This window comes from Gopherus evgoodei, chromosome 7 (genome assembly GCF_007399415.2).
Source record: "Gopherus evgoodei ecotype Sinaloan lineage chromosome 7, rGopEvg1_v1.p, whole genome shotgun sequence".
Lineage (NCBI taxonomy): Eukaryota > Metazoa > Chordata > Testudines > Testudinidae > Gopherus > Gopherus evgoodei.
In genome coordinates, this window is record NC_044328.1 from 73855959 (window position 1) to 73869258 (window position 13300).

Here is a 13300-nt window from a genome sequence, read left to right on the forward strand (position 1 = left end):
TGGAGACTGGGACTGAGTAGGCAAGAAGAACAGGACTGGGACAAGGAGCCAGGGGTGGGAAGAAACACTACTAGGGCAGGTATAGGTGAAAGGGGATTGGACAGAAGGGGACAAGCTTGGGGGGGAGGGATAGGTCAGTGGTTTGAGCATTGGCCTGCTAAATCCAGGGTTGTGAGCTCAATCCTTGAGAGGCCATTTAGGGATCTGAGGCAAAAATCTGTCTGGGGATTGGTCCTGCTTTGAGCAGGGGGTTGGACTAGATGACCTCCTGAGTTTCCTTCCAACCCTGATATTCTATGATTCTAAGCATGCAGCAGGGGGGTTGGGGGAAGGCAGACAACTCTGTGCCCAAAACAAGTCTGGCTTGGAACCCAAGATTCCCAAGTCTCACCATTCCTCAGTTGTCAGCAAATATCTGTGAAACCTAGTGCTGGTGCACACATAGGAGGACAACCTACTACTTCTGTTTGCTGAAGTGGCAGAGCTCTGTGTGATAGATTTAAAGGTTCCAACCTTGCTGATGACCCATGTGAATGTCAATATGAGGACATTTCTGTTTTACCAGTTTGCTCTTTTAAAAATCTAGGATATTCCAGGCCAAAAAAAAGTACAGGAAAAGAGCATTATTAAGGTTGCAAAGTCAAGCATTCAGAGGTTAGGAAATGCCAGAATTAAGGTTGCCTGTGCATGATCAGTTGTTATTTTTCCCAGGGCCCCTGCTCTGGAGATGATTCAGGACAGGTTAGTGAAGGAAACTGTAGTCTATAGGGCCCCAGCCTCGTTTGTAGCAGAAGTTGGAAGGTGTGCTTTGAGAGAGTTAGGGGATTGTGGGGAGAGAGAGGAGGGCCTCATCGTTAAGGTACTTGAATGCTACCCCAGAGAACTGGATTCCATCTCTGCCTCTGCCACTGAGTTTCTATGTGATGCTTGGAAGTTACTTACACCAAACTTCAGGGAAAGTTGCTATTTGTGTGTTCCTCATTTTCTGGGTGCCTGACTGAAGACTCGGGGGTCTAATTTGCAGAAGTGCTGAGCACTCCAAGCTGCAACTGAAGTCAGTTGGAGCTGTGCTCTGAACATGGAACGTGCTACATAAGGCTACATAGTCTGAAAAATCAAGTCCTAGAGGTCTTTATTTGAGCACTCAAAACTTTTATGTCTCTGTGCCTTAGTTCCCCATCTGTAAAACGGGAATAACACCGCCCCTTCATCTCACAGGAGTGTTGTGAAAATAAATTTGTTAATGTTTGAAGCACTCATATACCAGAATGTTGTGTGTCATAGAAAAGTCTCTGTGGAAATAAATAATTCTGTCTTTGGAGAGGGGTTTGGACAGAGTGCTGTACATAAGGCCTAGGGACACACACTGAATAATGAGAAAACAAAATATTGAATAACTGCTCCTTAGCTGAGCACCATCCATCTTGTGCACTGAATGAGGAAGGGATCCTGTGGAAAAAAATAGTATGTCATCGTGTCATTAAGGACTGTATCATAATGTATATGTACAGGGGGGCGAATTAAGGTTACACAGGCATCCTTAATTCTGGCATTTCCTAACTTTTGAATGCTTGACTTTGCAACTTGAATAATGTTCTTTCAATGTAGGGAGGTGTTATGATCATATATATACATTTTCTGGGAATAAGAAATAGCTGGAACAGCATCATAAAATAGCCAGATATGGACCAGGGATCTTGGCCAGAGTTAGATCCAAAATCAGTGTGGGGTTACAGATTTGTGTTCTGATTCAGGTCTAAGGGTCAACTAGATGGCACACTCACTGGCTTCAGCTGGTTGCAAGCTCCCTGAGCAAGAAGGATATAAAAATGGAGCCAGGGCCAAGAGATTCAGCTCATTGATATTTGATTTGTGGGGTGTGTGCATGCGTGTGTAGTTCTGTGTGGGTGTGTGCGCGTGTGTGTGTTTTCACATGTTAATGATGGGGGGAAATGCCACATTTTGATGCCAGAAGAATTACTCTTGGACTCTACCGGACCTGAGAAGTGACGATTTTGCTTTTATATTTCACACTATCTGTTAAGCAGAGTGGGACAAAATATTTCCACATTTTGGAATTTCAGTGATGAAATTGAGTTGAAATGTCAGATTTTGATTTTAAATTGGGAAAAGTTTTTTAAATGACATTTTCATGATATTTTGCCCCTCCAATTTTTGACTAATATAGAGCTGGTGGAAAACTTGCACATTGTGAATAAATTTTGACAACAAAAGAAGAAAAAATAAATTGATAAAATAGTCACAATTCGACCCCTTCTCCCTGATTTTCCCACCAGCTCTACTGTTGTGTGCTGATGTCTGGTGTGAGTGGCTGAATGGTATCTCCAGAGGCTGGTGGAATGTCTTCTTCTTTACTAGGTTAGGAAATGTCTCCTTAGAGCTAAGGAGGAAGGACATCTTTGTTCACATGAGCTCTTAGTCACTTGACTAATGAGAGTGTTTGGATTGATGATGGATCTGTAATATATTAATGAGTGTCTAGCTTAAGCAGTGCAGTACAACTGATCTCAGTGCTGGAAGAGATGAAAACAGCTAGAGGGAGGGAGAAGGGAAAGGAATGTAGAGAAGGTGGAGGAGGAGATGGAAGAAGGGGGTGAGCCTGATCATTGCCTGAAGCCTATAATCCAGACACTCCCTCTGGGCCATGGCAATAATATTGGCTGCTTTATACGATGACTGCTGTTGCATATTTGTAGATAGTGCTGCTGATGTGCTCCTCCCCCTCCTGAGGAGCTTGCAGTCTTGGAGAGGTAGGCCCTGACATCACATAGGGATACATGTGATAGGTCAAAGGAGAGGGAGGAAGATTTATACCCCTAAGGTTAGGAGGCTGCTTGAGCTGGATGGTACCAGCTGTGCAGGCATCTTTCACATGTATCAAAGTGATTTACCAGAATGCAGAGGATGGACCTCTGCTTGCTCACCTTCTCTTTGAAGTCAGGGAGGTGATGTGTGTGATCAAAGCAAACAGGATTCTTCAGATGGCGTCACCCACCACTGAAATGCAGCCACCTCTGGCATGAGATGCAGCACCATGAAGAACTGGGGGTGGATGGTAGGATTTGGAGAAATGTCCTTACTACTAAATGAGCATCACTAAGAGGTGGAAACTTACAGCCTGCTATACCCAAAGTGATACCCATACCTTCACTATATCGTTTTATACCATGTATTTTTACTGATAGTGTGTTCAGTCAGGATCTCCATGTAACAGAGTGGTAAATGAACTTAACATGTACATGTCACTGACTCACCCTCACTATGCCCACTAGCCATCTGCCCTGTGATCAGTTCCAATATAATTTTTCTCTTTCTCAGCAAAGTTGGGCTTATGGGAACAAAAATGTTAGCATTAAAGTTTAACAGGCTGGAGTTAAAAAAAAATAGCCCCAATAACTTTCTCAAATGTTTCTAATATACGTTTTACTGCCAAAGTTGAGTCCTCTGCAGAATACATGATGGGGTGGTAGAAATGTTTTACTGGTTTTCATTTGGGATGATTTGCATAACTCACTCATGAACAGGTCTGATCTGGAAACTCCAGTGAAAGGCAGATGTGAAATTTCTTAACAATTTTCATTAAATTATTTCCATTTTCCAACCAGCCCTACTGCTGAGTAATGGACATGGCTCATACCCCACTGCCATTTGGGTAGGAGAAGCTAGATCATGTCATCCAGCATCTCTATTTCACAAGAGCTGATATAGACTCCCACTCTGATCACACCAAAGCTATGAAGTAGAGGTGGCTTTAAGCACAGAAAAGCCAAGTGACTGCATTTCCTGTCTATTGACATTCAGAGTGCTGCTCCTTTAAATGCCTCTAAGCATCTCAAGTCCACTCAGGGAATTCTTCATGGCCTACATGGAAGATACGCCTGAATAGCAGGACATTCTAGACAGGTAACATTGTAAAAAGCTTTGGACTCTTTGGCCTCAATCCTGGGAGGTACTTACTCACTGGATGTTGTGGGTGCCAGCACCCTACAAGATCACACCCTTTGTTTGAACAGGACATAGATCATTCTAGCAGAAGCAATGCTCAGATATTCCTCTTCCAGGGAAAGGGACATTCCCAAACCTTTAACAAAGGGGCTGCTGGAGGTGGCCATGTTGGGAGCCCAGAGAAGAGCGGTTTGGCCCTTCAGCTGTTTCTGAAGTTCTGAAAGCCCAGTTTTCACTGGAACACTGCACACTGGTGCACAGATCACACTCCCCCAGACTGACCAGTAAAATCCAATCTTTTAAAAACTCCTGCAGATACTTCCTCCTTCTGTGGCCTACAAAGATGGCCCCTTCCAGCTTTCCATTTGGATTTGGAAACTGCAGAATGCTGTTTGTCCACTAGAGGGCACATGGGCCATTTCCTCCTAAAAATTGTGAAACTGAAACATTAAAAAGAAAAACTGGCTAACAAGCAGCCTAGTGAAATGGCCCGCAAGGCGTGCCAGCCTGGGTGCCAGCCTGACTCCCTTGCCCCTTCCCATCACGATAAGGTTCACAATGCATGATGGGTCATTTCCCTGGGAGGCGGGTGGAATTTTGCAAGGCTGACACAATGGAGTGTAACTACTGTATGTGCAATTATCCTCTGAGCTCAGCATGGGAACACTCAGCCTGGGGTTCTGACGATATCTGAGCACTAATCCTGAGGGTGCCAGGAAAACTCCCATTGATGTATAGCTTGATATAGTCACCTGTATTCGTGTATATCGCAGTAATACAGGTACATGTAGCTATACACACACACATGCACCCTCTAGAGCTGGCAAAGTAAATTAGACTTAAATGACTCTTTGGAAACAAAATAAATCAGATAGGATAATAGTACCATCATTTTATCTCATTTGTTCCCATACAATTAGGAGTTTTACTGCCATGTTGTGACAGGTGACTGTGTTTGACCTTTGACGCTTGGTTGGCTGGCTGGTGCTCAAACTAATGAAGACCCTTAATGGATTGGCTTTTGTGAGGCGCTGAGCAGTGGGGTTAAAGAGAGAATGGTGCTTCAGACAGAGTCCAGAGAAGATCCTTCAATTAAACCTGAAGTCTATTAGCAAAGAAATATTGAGGAGGTTGAGAGTTAGCAATGATTTAACCATCAGGTCTTCTTTGTGATTCGTTAGAATTAAAAAAAAAAATCGCCCTGGTTATTTATTGTTGGACGTGTGCGTGGACTACTTTCCAGTTGGGTAAAAGGGAGAAAGCAGCCCTGTTGGCCTTCAGAGGCCAGGTATTAAGAGACATTGTGCCTGGGTTGGCTAGCCTCTTTGTGCTCCCATCCGACCCCGCAGTGGACAAGGGATTGAGGACAAATGAGGCAATAGCGGAAGCAAATGGAGAGTGATGCTGGAAAAGATCAAACTAGATCTCTGGGATAAATAAGACTTTTAGGAGCTTAATTGTTTTTCATGATGTAAATAAATTACAATAAAAGAAGGGGAACAGACGGCTTGCATCAAGACAGAGGACAGCGTGGGGTGGGAGACAGGGACAAGTAATGAGCAGGAAAGGATAGGAGGAGTCCAGTGTGGGGCAGAAACGGGTTTGGAACTATGAGGAGTGGTGTGGAATGGATATGAGAAGGAGGGGCAGGAGGTCAGATCTTCATGAGATACAGGGAATCTGTAGAAACACAGGAGCATAGGCATTACTAGGATGGAGCTGACTCATGGTATCATGGTATCAGTGGCCAGTATCAGATATTTGGTGGGAAGGTGCAAGTAATTCCTCAGTGGGTAGATGTGCGATAATCTGCTCCCCATGAAGGTCTCATCCTAATCCCTAGAGATTAGTTGAGCTCTGCAGCATGAGGGTTTTTATCCTTTTTGTTAGCATTAACTCTTAGGCCCCTGGATATTCTTGCTATCCCTATGAACTCCCAGTCCCGTTTATGAACTGTGCTAAACTCTTGGCCTCAGCACGATCCTGCGCTAATGAGTTCCACAGTCTAGCAGTACATCCTTTGATCAGGTTTAAATCTGCTGCTTTTCAGTTTCATTGGAGGTCCCCTTGCTCTTGTGTTCCGAGGCAGGTGAGACCAGCAGGTCCCGCTGTCCCTGCAATCAGGGGACAGAGCAGATGCAATGGGGAAAGACGCAATGGCACATGTTGTTCAGGGGATCTCTGCAGCAGGCAGTGTGGGTGCTACCTGGCCTTTAATGAATCAGACACATTAGTGGTCTGTACATGCTGTAGTGAATACAGTGTTAGTTTTTGTATTCCCATAGCAGCTAGAGGCCCTGACCCAGATGGAAGGCATCATTTTCAAAAGTGCCCAAGTGATTTAGGAGCCTAAAATCCATTTTGAAAAATGACTTAGGAGCCTGTGTCAATGGGAGTCAATGTGAGTTTGGCTTCCAAGTCACTGGGGTGCATTTGAAGATTTGACCCCAGTACAGGGCACTGCACAGACACATTGCAGGATGACCCTGCCCACAGCTCACAGTCTGCATAGACAAGAGGGGAAACAGACACCCAGGAAGGGGAGGGGCCTTGCCTGAGGTCATAGGCAGAGCGAGGCACAGATCCCATACCCTACCCATTAGCCTGTGCTGCTTCGTCCATGCTATGCACAGGTTCAGAGTGCAGCTATAGGTGTGTCTGATTCTCCTACCACTGGCCTACACACCCAACAGCGTGTGGAGGAAAGGGCCTCATAGGAAATGCATTCACTTTGGGAGCATGGCCCTAGTGAACCTGCTATTTGTTCTGCAGTTTCTTTCTCCACGTTTTGTTGCCAAGGAAGTTTTCAGAACATTCCAATTTTTGATTCTTTAAGTTCCTCTGCCCCTGCTGCTTATTTCTTCGGTGAGGTCATCAGAGCCCTTTACTGATAATGCCACAAATTATTGCTCTGGAAGTGACTGGAATGACAAGATGAGAGGACAAGGAAAAGAGGTCCAGTTCTGATCTCAGTGTCCATATGGATTGACTCCACTATTGCCAAAGGCTTTACATCTGTTTGAGGAGCCAGCTCTGTAGTGAGCTCTGTGCAGCTGCAGTTGTCTGCTCATTGTAGGATTCAGATCTTACACTGGTGGAGTTGAGAGCAGAATCTGATGATGGATCAAACAAGAAACAAAAGATACTATTTTCATATATATTTTCCTTCTAATAAAAGCAAAGAGACAAGACAGAAAGCCTTAAAGGGGATGTAAATCACATCCCCTTTAAGGCCCCTTTACACTTCCAGAAAGCTGTCAAGGACCCCTTAGTGTCAATGGGAATCAGACCCTAAATGTCTGCCACAAAAGTAACAGAGTTAGCTCTGTTTGGTTTTTCCTGCATTTCATGAGGCATCAGGGGCTCTTTCCAGCCACAGGAGTTGGCATTGTGTCATAGAATCATAGAACTGGAAGGGACCTGGAGAGGTCATCTAGTTCAATCCCCTGCACTCAAGGCAGGACTAGGTAGCATCTAGACCATCCCTGACACGTGTTTGTCCAACCTGCTCTTAAAAATCCCCAGAGATGGAGATTCCACAACCTCCCTAGGCAATTTATTTCAGTCCTTAACCACTCTGACAGGAAGTTTTTCCTAATGTCCAGCCTAAACCACTCTGGCTGCAATTTAAGCCCATTGCTTCTTGTCGTATCCTCAGAGATTAAGAACAATTTTTCTCCCTCCTCCTTATAACAACCTTGTATGTACTTGAAAACTGTTATCATGTCCCCTCTCAGTCTTCTCTTCTCCAGACTAAGCAAACCCAGTTTTTTCAATCTCCCCTCATAGGTCATGTTTTCTAGACCTTTAATCATTTTTGTTGCTCTTCTCTAGACTTTCTCCAATTTGTCCACTTCTTTCCTGAAATGTGGCACCCAGAACTGGACACAATATTCCAGCTGAGGCCTAATCAGCACGGAGTAGAGCAGAAGAATGACTTCTTGTGTCTTGCTTACAACACTCCTGCTAATACATCCCAGAGTGATGTTTGCTTTTTTTGCAACAGGGTTACACTGTTGTCTCATACTAGCTTCTGATCCACTATGACCCCCAGATCCCTTTCTGCAGTACTCCTTCCTAGGCAGTCATTTCCCATTTTGTATGTGTGCAACTGATTGTTCCTTCCTAAGTGGAGCCCTTTGCATTTGTCCTTATTGAATTTCATCATATTTACTTCAGACTATTTCTCCAGTTTGTCCAGATCATTTTGAATTTTAATCCTATCCCCCGAGGATAATGCAACCCCTCCCAGCCTGGTATCATCTGCAAACTTTATAAGTGTACTCTCTATGCCATTATCTAAACCAATGATGAAGATATTGAACAGAACCAGACCCAGAACTGATCCCTGCGGGAGCCCACTCATTATGCCCTTCCAGCATGACTGTGAACCACTGATAACTACTCTCAGGGAATGGTTTTCCAGTCAGTTATGCACCCACCTTACAGTAGCTCCATCTAGTCAGTTTGCCCTGGCTGAGATGGGTCAGAGGGCTCAGCCCTCTTTGCCAGGACATGGTTTCTAAACATAGCTCAAGCAAGATCCTCGCCAGGCCCTCCTTTCCTAATTCATCCCTCCACATCATCTTCATCAGTGATGAGCCCAAACGGAAACCCCAGATCCACACTTGGGTGAGAAGGGAGGGCAGAGTTTGAAAGCTGGATCCAGATCCAGGGGGTCTTGGGCCAATTTGTATAGTGGGGGTGCTGAGAGCTGTCGAACCAAACTGTAAACCCTGGATATAATGGAAACCACTTCAAGCCAGGGGGTGCTGCAGCATCCCCTGCACCCCTAGTTCCAGCACCTATGACCAGATCTGGGGATGAATTTTATGCCTTCAAACTCTTTTCTTTCTTTCTTTCTTTCTTTCACTTCCTCCCATAGATCAATCTTTCTCTTTCCTTCCCCCTTTCAAACACACCCCTTCCTCTCCTCCCCCCTTTGTCTACCCCCACTTTGGGGATAATTTAACATGTTACACACTAACTTTCCAGTAATGGCACTCCGGCTTTTTTAAATTCTGCTTCCCTGTTTTATGGCTGGGCCTCTAATGGTTATCTCGCAGCCCTGCCTCTGGCGATCATGTAGGGAATAAATAGAAGCTGACACAGTAATTTACTTAAATCTTCTCCACTCTTTTGCAGCATTTTCCTCCAGAGGATACCCCCGAAACAACAATGATTTGAAATGTCATGCGTTCCTACCCCTAGGCTACCGACAAATGAACATTAAATCTATTAACAACAAAAAAAATTAAATGTTTACTTTTCCACGAAGGTAGGGAGACGCTGGCAGAGGGAAGTTTGCCTCCAATAAATTTCTTCTCAGTAATAAAGAGGTGTAGTTAATGTTCTTTCTAAGCAGAGCCGGCTCTCAGCCTGCATCTGAGGAGTATGGGGATAAGCTGCTGGAGAATCTTGCTAGGGCACCACTTACCGCCTTGATTTTCTGGGCTGGGGATCTCCGTTTTAGGTCAGCATTTGTGAGTATTACCGATATGTTAAATCAGCCTGGCATCATTATGAGTGGGGCATTCCCAGGTGTCCATCTGTCAAGGAGCTCATGCAGTTGTATCTGGGCATCAATAGTTTTTTTCTTGCAATGCCTCCTGTGGAGGTGGTGCATATTATCCCCATGTTACAGTTGAGGAAACTGAGGCATGTGGCAGCTTAAGCAACTTGCCCAAGGTAAAGATAGGAAATCTGGTTAAGACAGAAGTCATAAGAACATAAGAACAGCCATACTGGGTCAGACCAAAGGTCCATCTAGCTCAGTATCCTGTCTTCGACAGTGGCCAATGCCAGGTACCCCACAGGGAATGAACAGAACAGGTAATCATCAAGTGATCCATCCCCTGTCATTCACTCCCAGCTACTGGCACTCAGAGGCTAGGGATCCGCAGAGCACGGGGTTGCAAACCTGACCATCCTGCCTAATCCCCATTGATGGATCTAGCCTCCATGACCTTATACAGTTCTTTTTTTGAACCCTGTTATAATTTGGGTCTTCATAACATCCCCTGGCAAGGAGTTCCACAGGTTGACTGTGCGGTGTGTGAAGAAGTACTTCCTTTAGTTTGTTTTAAACCTGCTGCCTATTAATTTCATTGAGGGAGTCATGGTTCTTGTGTTATGAGAAAGAGTAAACAGCATTTCCTTATTCACTTTCTCCACACCAATCAAGATTTTATAGACCTCTGTCATATCCCGTCTTAGTTGTCTCTTTACCAAGCTGAAAAGTCTCAGTCTTATTAACCTCTCGTCACTTTGAAGCTGTTCCATACCTCTAATCATTTTTGTTATCCCTTTCTGTACCTTTTCCAATTCTAAAATATATTTTTTGAGATGGGGTGACCAGATCTGCACTCAGTATTCAAGATATGGGTGTACCATGGATTTATATAGTGGCATTATGATATTTCCTGTCTTATTATCGATCCTTTTCCTAATGATTGCTATCATTCTGTTTGCTTTTTTGAGTGCTGCTGTGCATTGAGTGGATGTTTTCAGAGAACTATCCACAATGACTCCGAGATCTCTTTCTTGAGTGGTAACAGCTAATTTAGACCCCGTCATTTTATATGTAGAATTGGGATTATGCTTTCCAATGTGCATTACTTTGCATTTATCAACATTGAATTTCATCTGCTGTTCTGTTGCCCAGCTCTCCACTTTTGTGCAATTGCTTTGTAGCTCCTTACATTCTGCTTTGGATTTAACTATCTTGAGTAATGTTGTATTGTCTGCAAATTTTACCACCTCACAGTCTACCCCTTTTTCCAGATCATTTATCAATATGTTGAACAGCGCTGGTCCCAGTACAGACCCCCAGGAGACATCACTATTTAGATCTCTCCATTCTGAAAACTGACCATTTATTTCTACCCTTTGTTTCCTGTGTTTTAAGCAGTTACCGATCCATGAGAGAATCGTCCCTCTTATTCCATGACTGTTTAGTTTGCTTAGACTCATAGACTCATAGACTCTAGGACTGGAAGGGACCTCGAGAGGTCATCGAGTCCAGTCCCCTGCCCTCATGGCAGGACCAAATACTATCTAGACCATCCCTAATAGACATTTATCTAACCTACTCTTAAATATCTCCAGAGATGGAGATTCCACAACTTCCCTAGGCAATCTATTCCAGTGTTTAACTACCCTGACAGTTAGGAACTTTTTCCTAATGTCCAACCTAAATCTCCCTTGCTGCAGTTTAAGCCCATTGCTTCTTGTTCTATCATTAGAGGCTAAGGGGAACAAGTTTTCTCCCTCCTCCTGATGACACCCTTTTAGATACCTGAAAACTGCTATCATGTCCCCTCTCAGTCTTCTCTTTTCCAAACTAAACAAACCCAATTGTTTCAGCCTTCCTTCATAGGTCATGTGCTCAAGACCTTTAATCATTCTTGTTGCTCTTCTCTGGACCCTCTCCAATTTCTCCACATCTTTCTTGAAATGCGGTGCCCAGAACTGGACACAATACTCCAGTTGAGGCCTAACCAGCGCAGAGTAAAGCGGAAGAATGACTTCTCGTGTCTTGTTTACAACACACCTGTTAATGCATCCCAGAATCATGTTTGCTTTTTTTGCAACAGTATCACACTGTTGACTCATATTAAGCTTGTGGTCTACTATGACCCCTAGATCTCTTTCTGCCATACTCCTTCCTAGACTCCTGCCATACTCCTTCCTTGAGAGCCTTTGATAAGGGACCTTGTCAAAGGCTTTCTGAAAGTCCAAGTACACAGTATCAACTGGATCAGCCTTGTCCACATGTTTGTTGACCCCCTGTAGCAGGGTGATGACCCACTACAGCCCTGACAGGATGGGAACCAGCCTTAGGAGAGGGCTGGCAGGCTGGGAGAACAGCCCAGGCTGAGTGGAGAAACAGCTGCAGCTGTGGCCACACCCCAGACAGACTCAACTGGCCCTATAAAGTGACTGCTGGGCTGAAGCAGTCTCAGTCTCTCTCTGTTTACAGAGGGAGATGGGCCTAGCTGCAGGGAGCTAGAGACCAGGTACCTGAGTGGAGCAGGGCTGGGGAAAGGCAGAGGAGCTGGGGAGCTCCAGCCTGGAAAGCCTCAGGTTGCGGCCTAGCATGAGGCCAACAGGTACTGGGGGTTGCAGAGGGCAGCCCAGGGATAGGCAAAGGCAGCTGGTCTGAACCCCCTTTGCTTATGATGAGCGGCTTACACTGCAGTCTGCCCCAGTGAACGGGGACTAGATGGAGACTGGGCAGTAGCCTAACCCTGAGGCGAAGTGGGGATAGTGGGTGGGGATTCCCCTGGGAGGGGAAGATGCTGAGGCTGTGAAGGGTTACTGCCAGAGGGGCAGCACCCCAGGTAAAAGGGGCACCGAGGTCCTGGGAGGGACACAGGGCCAGTGGCAAGGCAGATCACCGGCCTGCAAAGGGAGCTCCAAGATTGGGAGAGTTAATTCCCGGGGACAACCAGCAGGAGGTGTTGTGGGGTGAGTCCGCATGCTTACACCCCCTCAAAGAATTGTAATAGATTGGTGAGGCATGATTTCCCTTGACAAAAGCTGTGTTGACTCTTCCCCAAAATATCATGTTTATCTATGTGTCTGATAATTCTGTTCTTCATTATAGTTTCAGCCAATTAGGCTGGTACTGAAGTTAAGCTTACCTGCCTGTAATAGCCAGGGTCGTCTCTAGAGTCTTTTTAAAAAATTGGTACCACATTATCTATCTGTCAGTCATCTGGAACAAAAGCTGATTTAAGCGATAGGTTTCAATCCACATGTACTAGTTCTGCAATTTCATATTTGAGTTCCTTCAGAACTCTTGGGTGAACATCATCTGGTTGAACCCAGGTTTTTCATAGATTCTAGGACTGGAAGGGACCTCAAGAAGTCATCGAGTCCAGTCCCCTGCCCTCATGGCAGGACCAAATACTGTCTAGACCATCCCTGATAGACATTTATCTAACCTACTCTTAAATATCTCCAGAGATGGAGATTCCACAACCTCCCTAGGCAATTTATTCTAGTGTTTAACCACCCTGACAGTTAGAACAGCAAAGAGTCCTGTGGCACCTTATAGACTAACAGACGTATTGGAGCATGAACTTTCGTGGGTGAATACCCACTTTGTCGGAGCATCCACAGGTGCCACAGGACTCTTTGCCGCTTTTACAGATCCAGACTAACATGGCTACCCCTCTGATACCTGACAGTTAGGAACTTTTTCCTAATATCCAACCTAAACCTCCCTTGCTGCAGTTTAAGCCCATTGCTTCTTGTTCTATCCTTAGAGGCTAAGGTGAACAAGTTTTCTCCCTCCTCCTGATGACACCCTTTTAGATACCTGAGACAG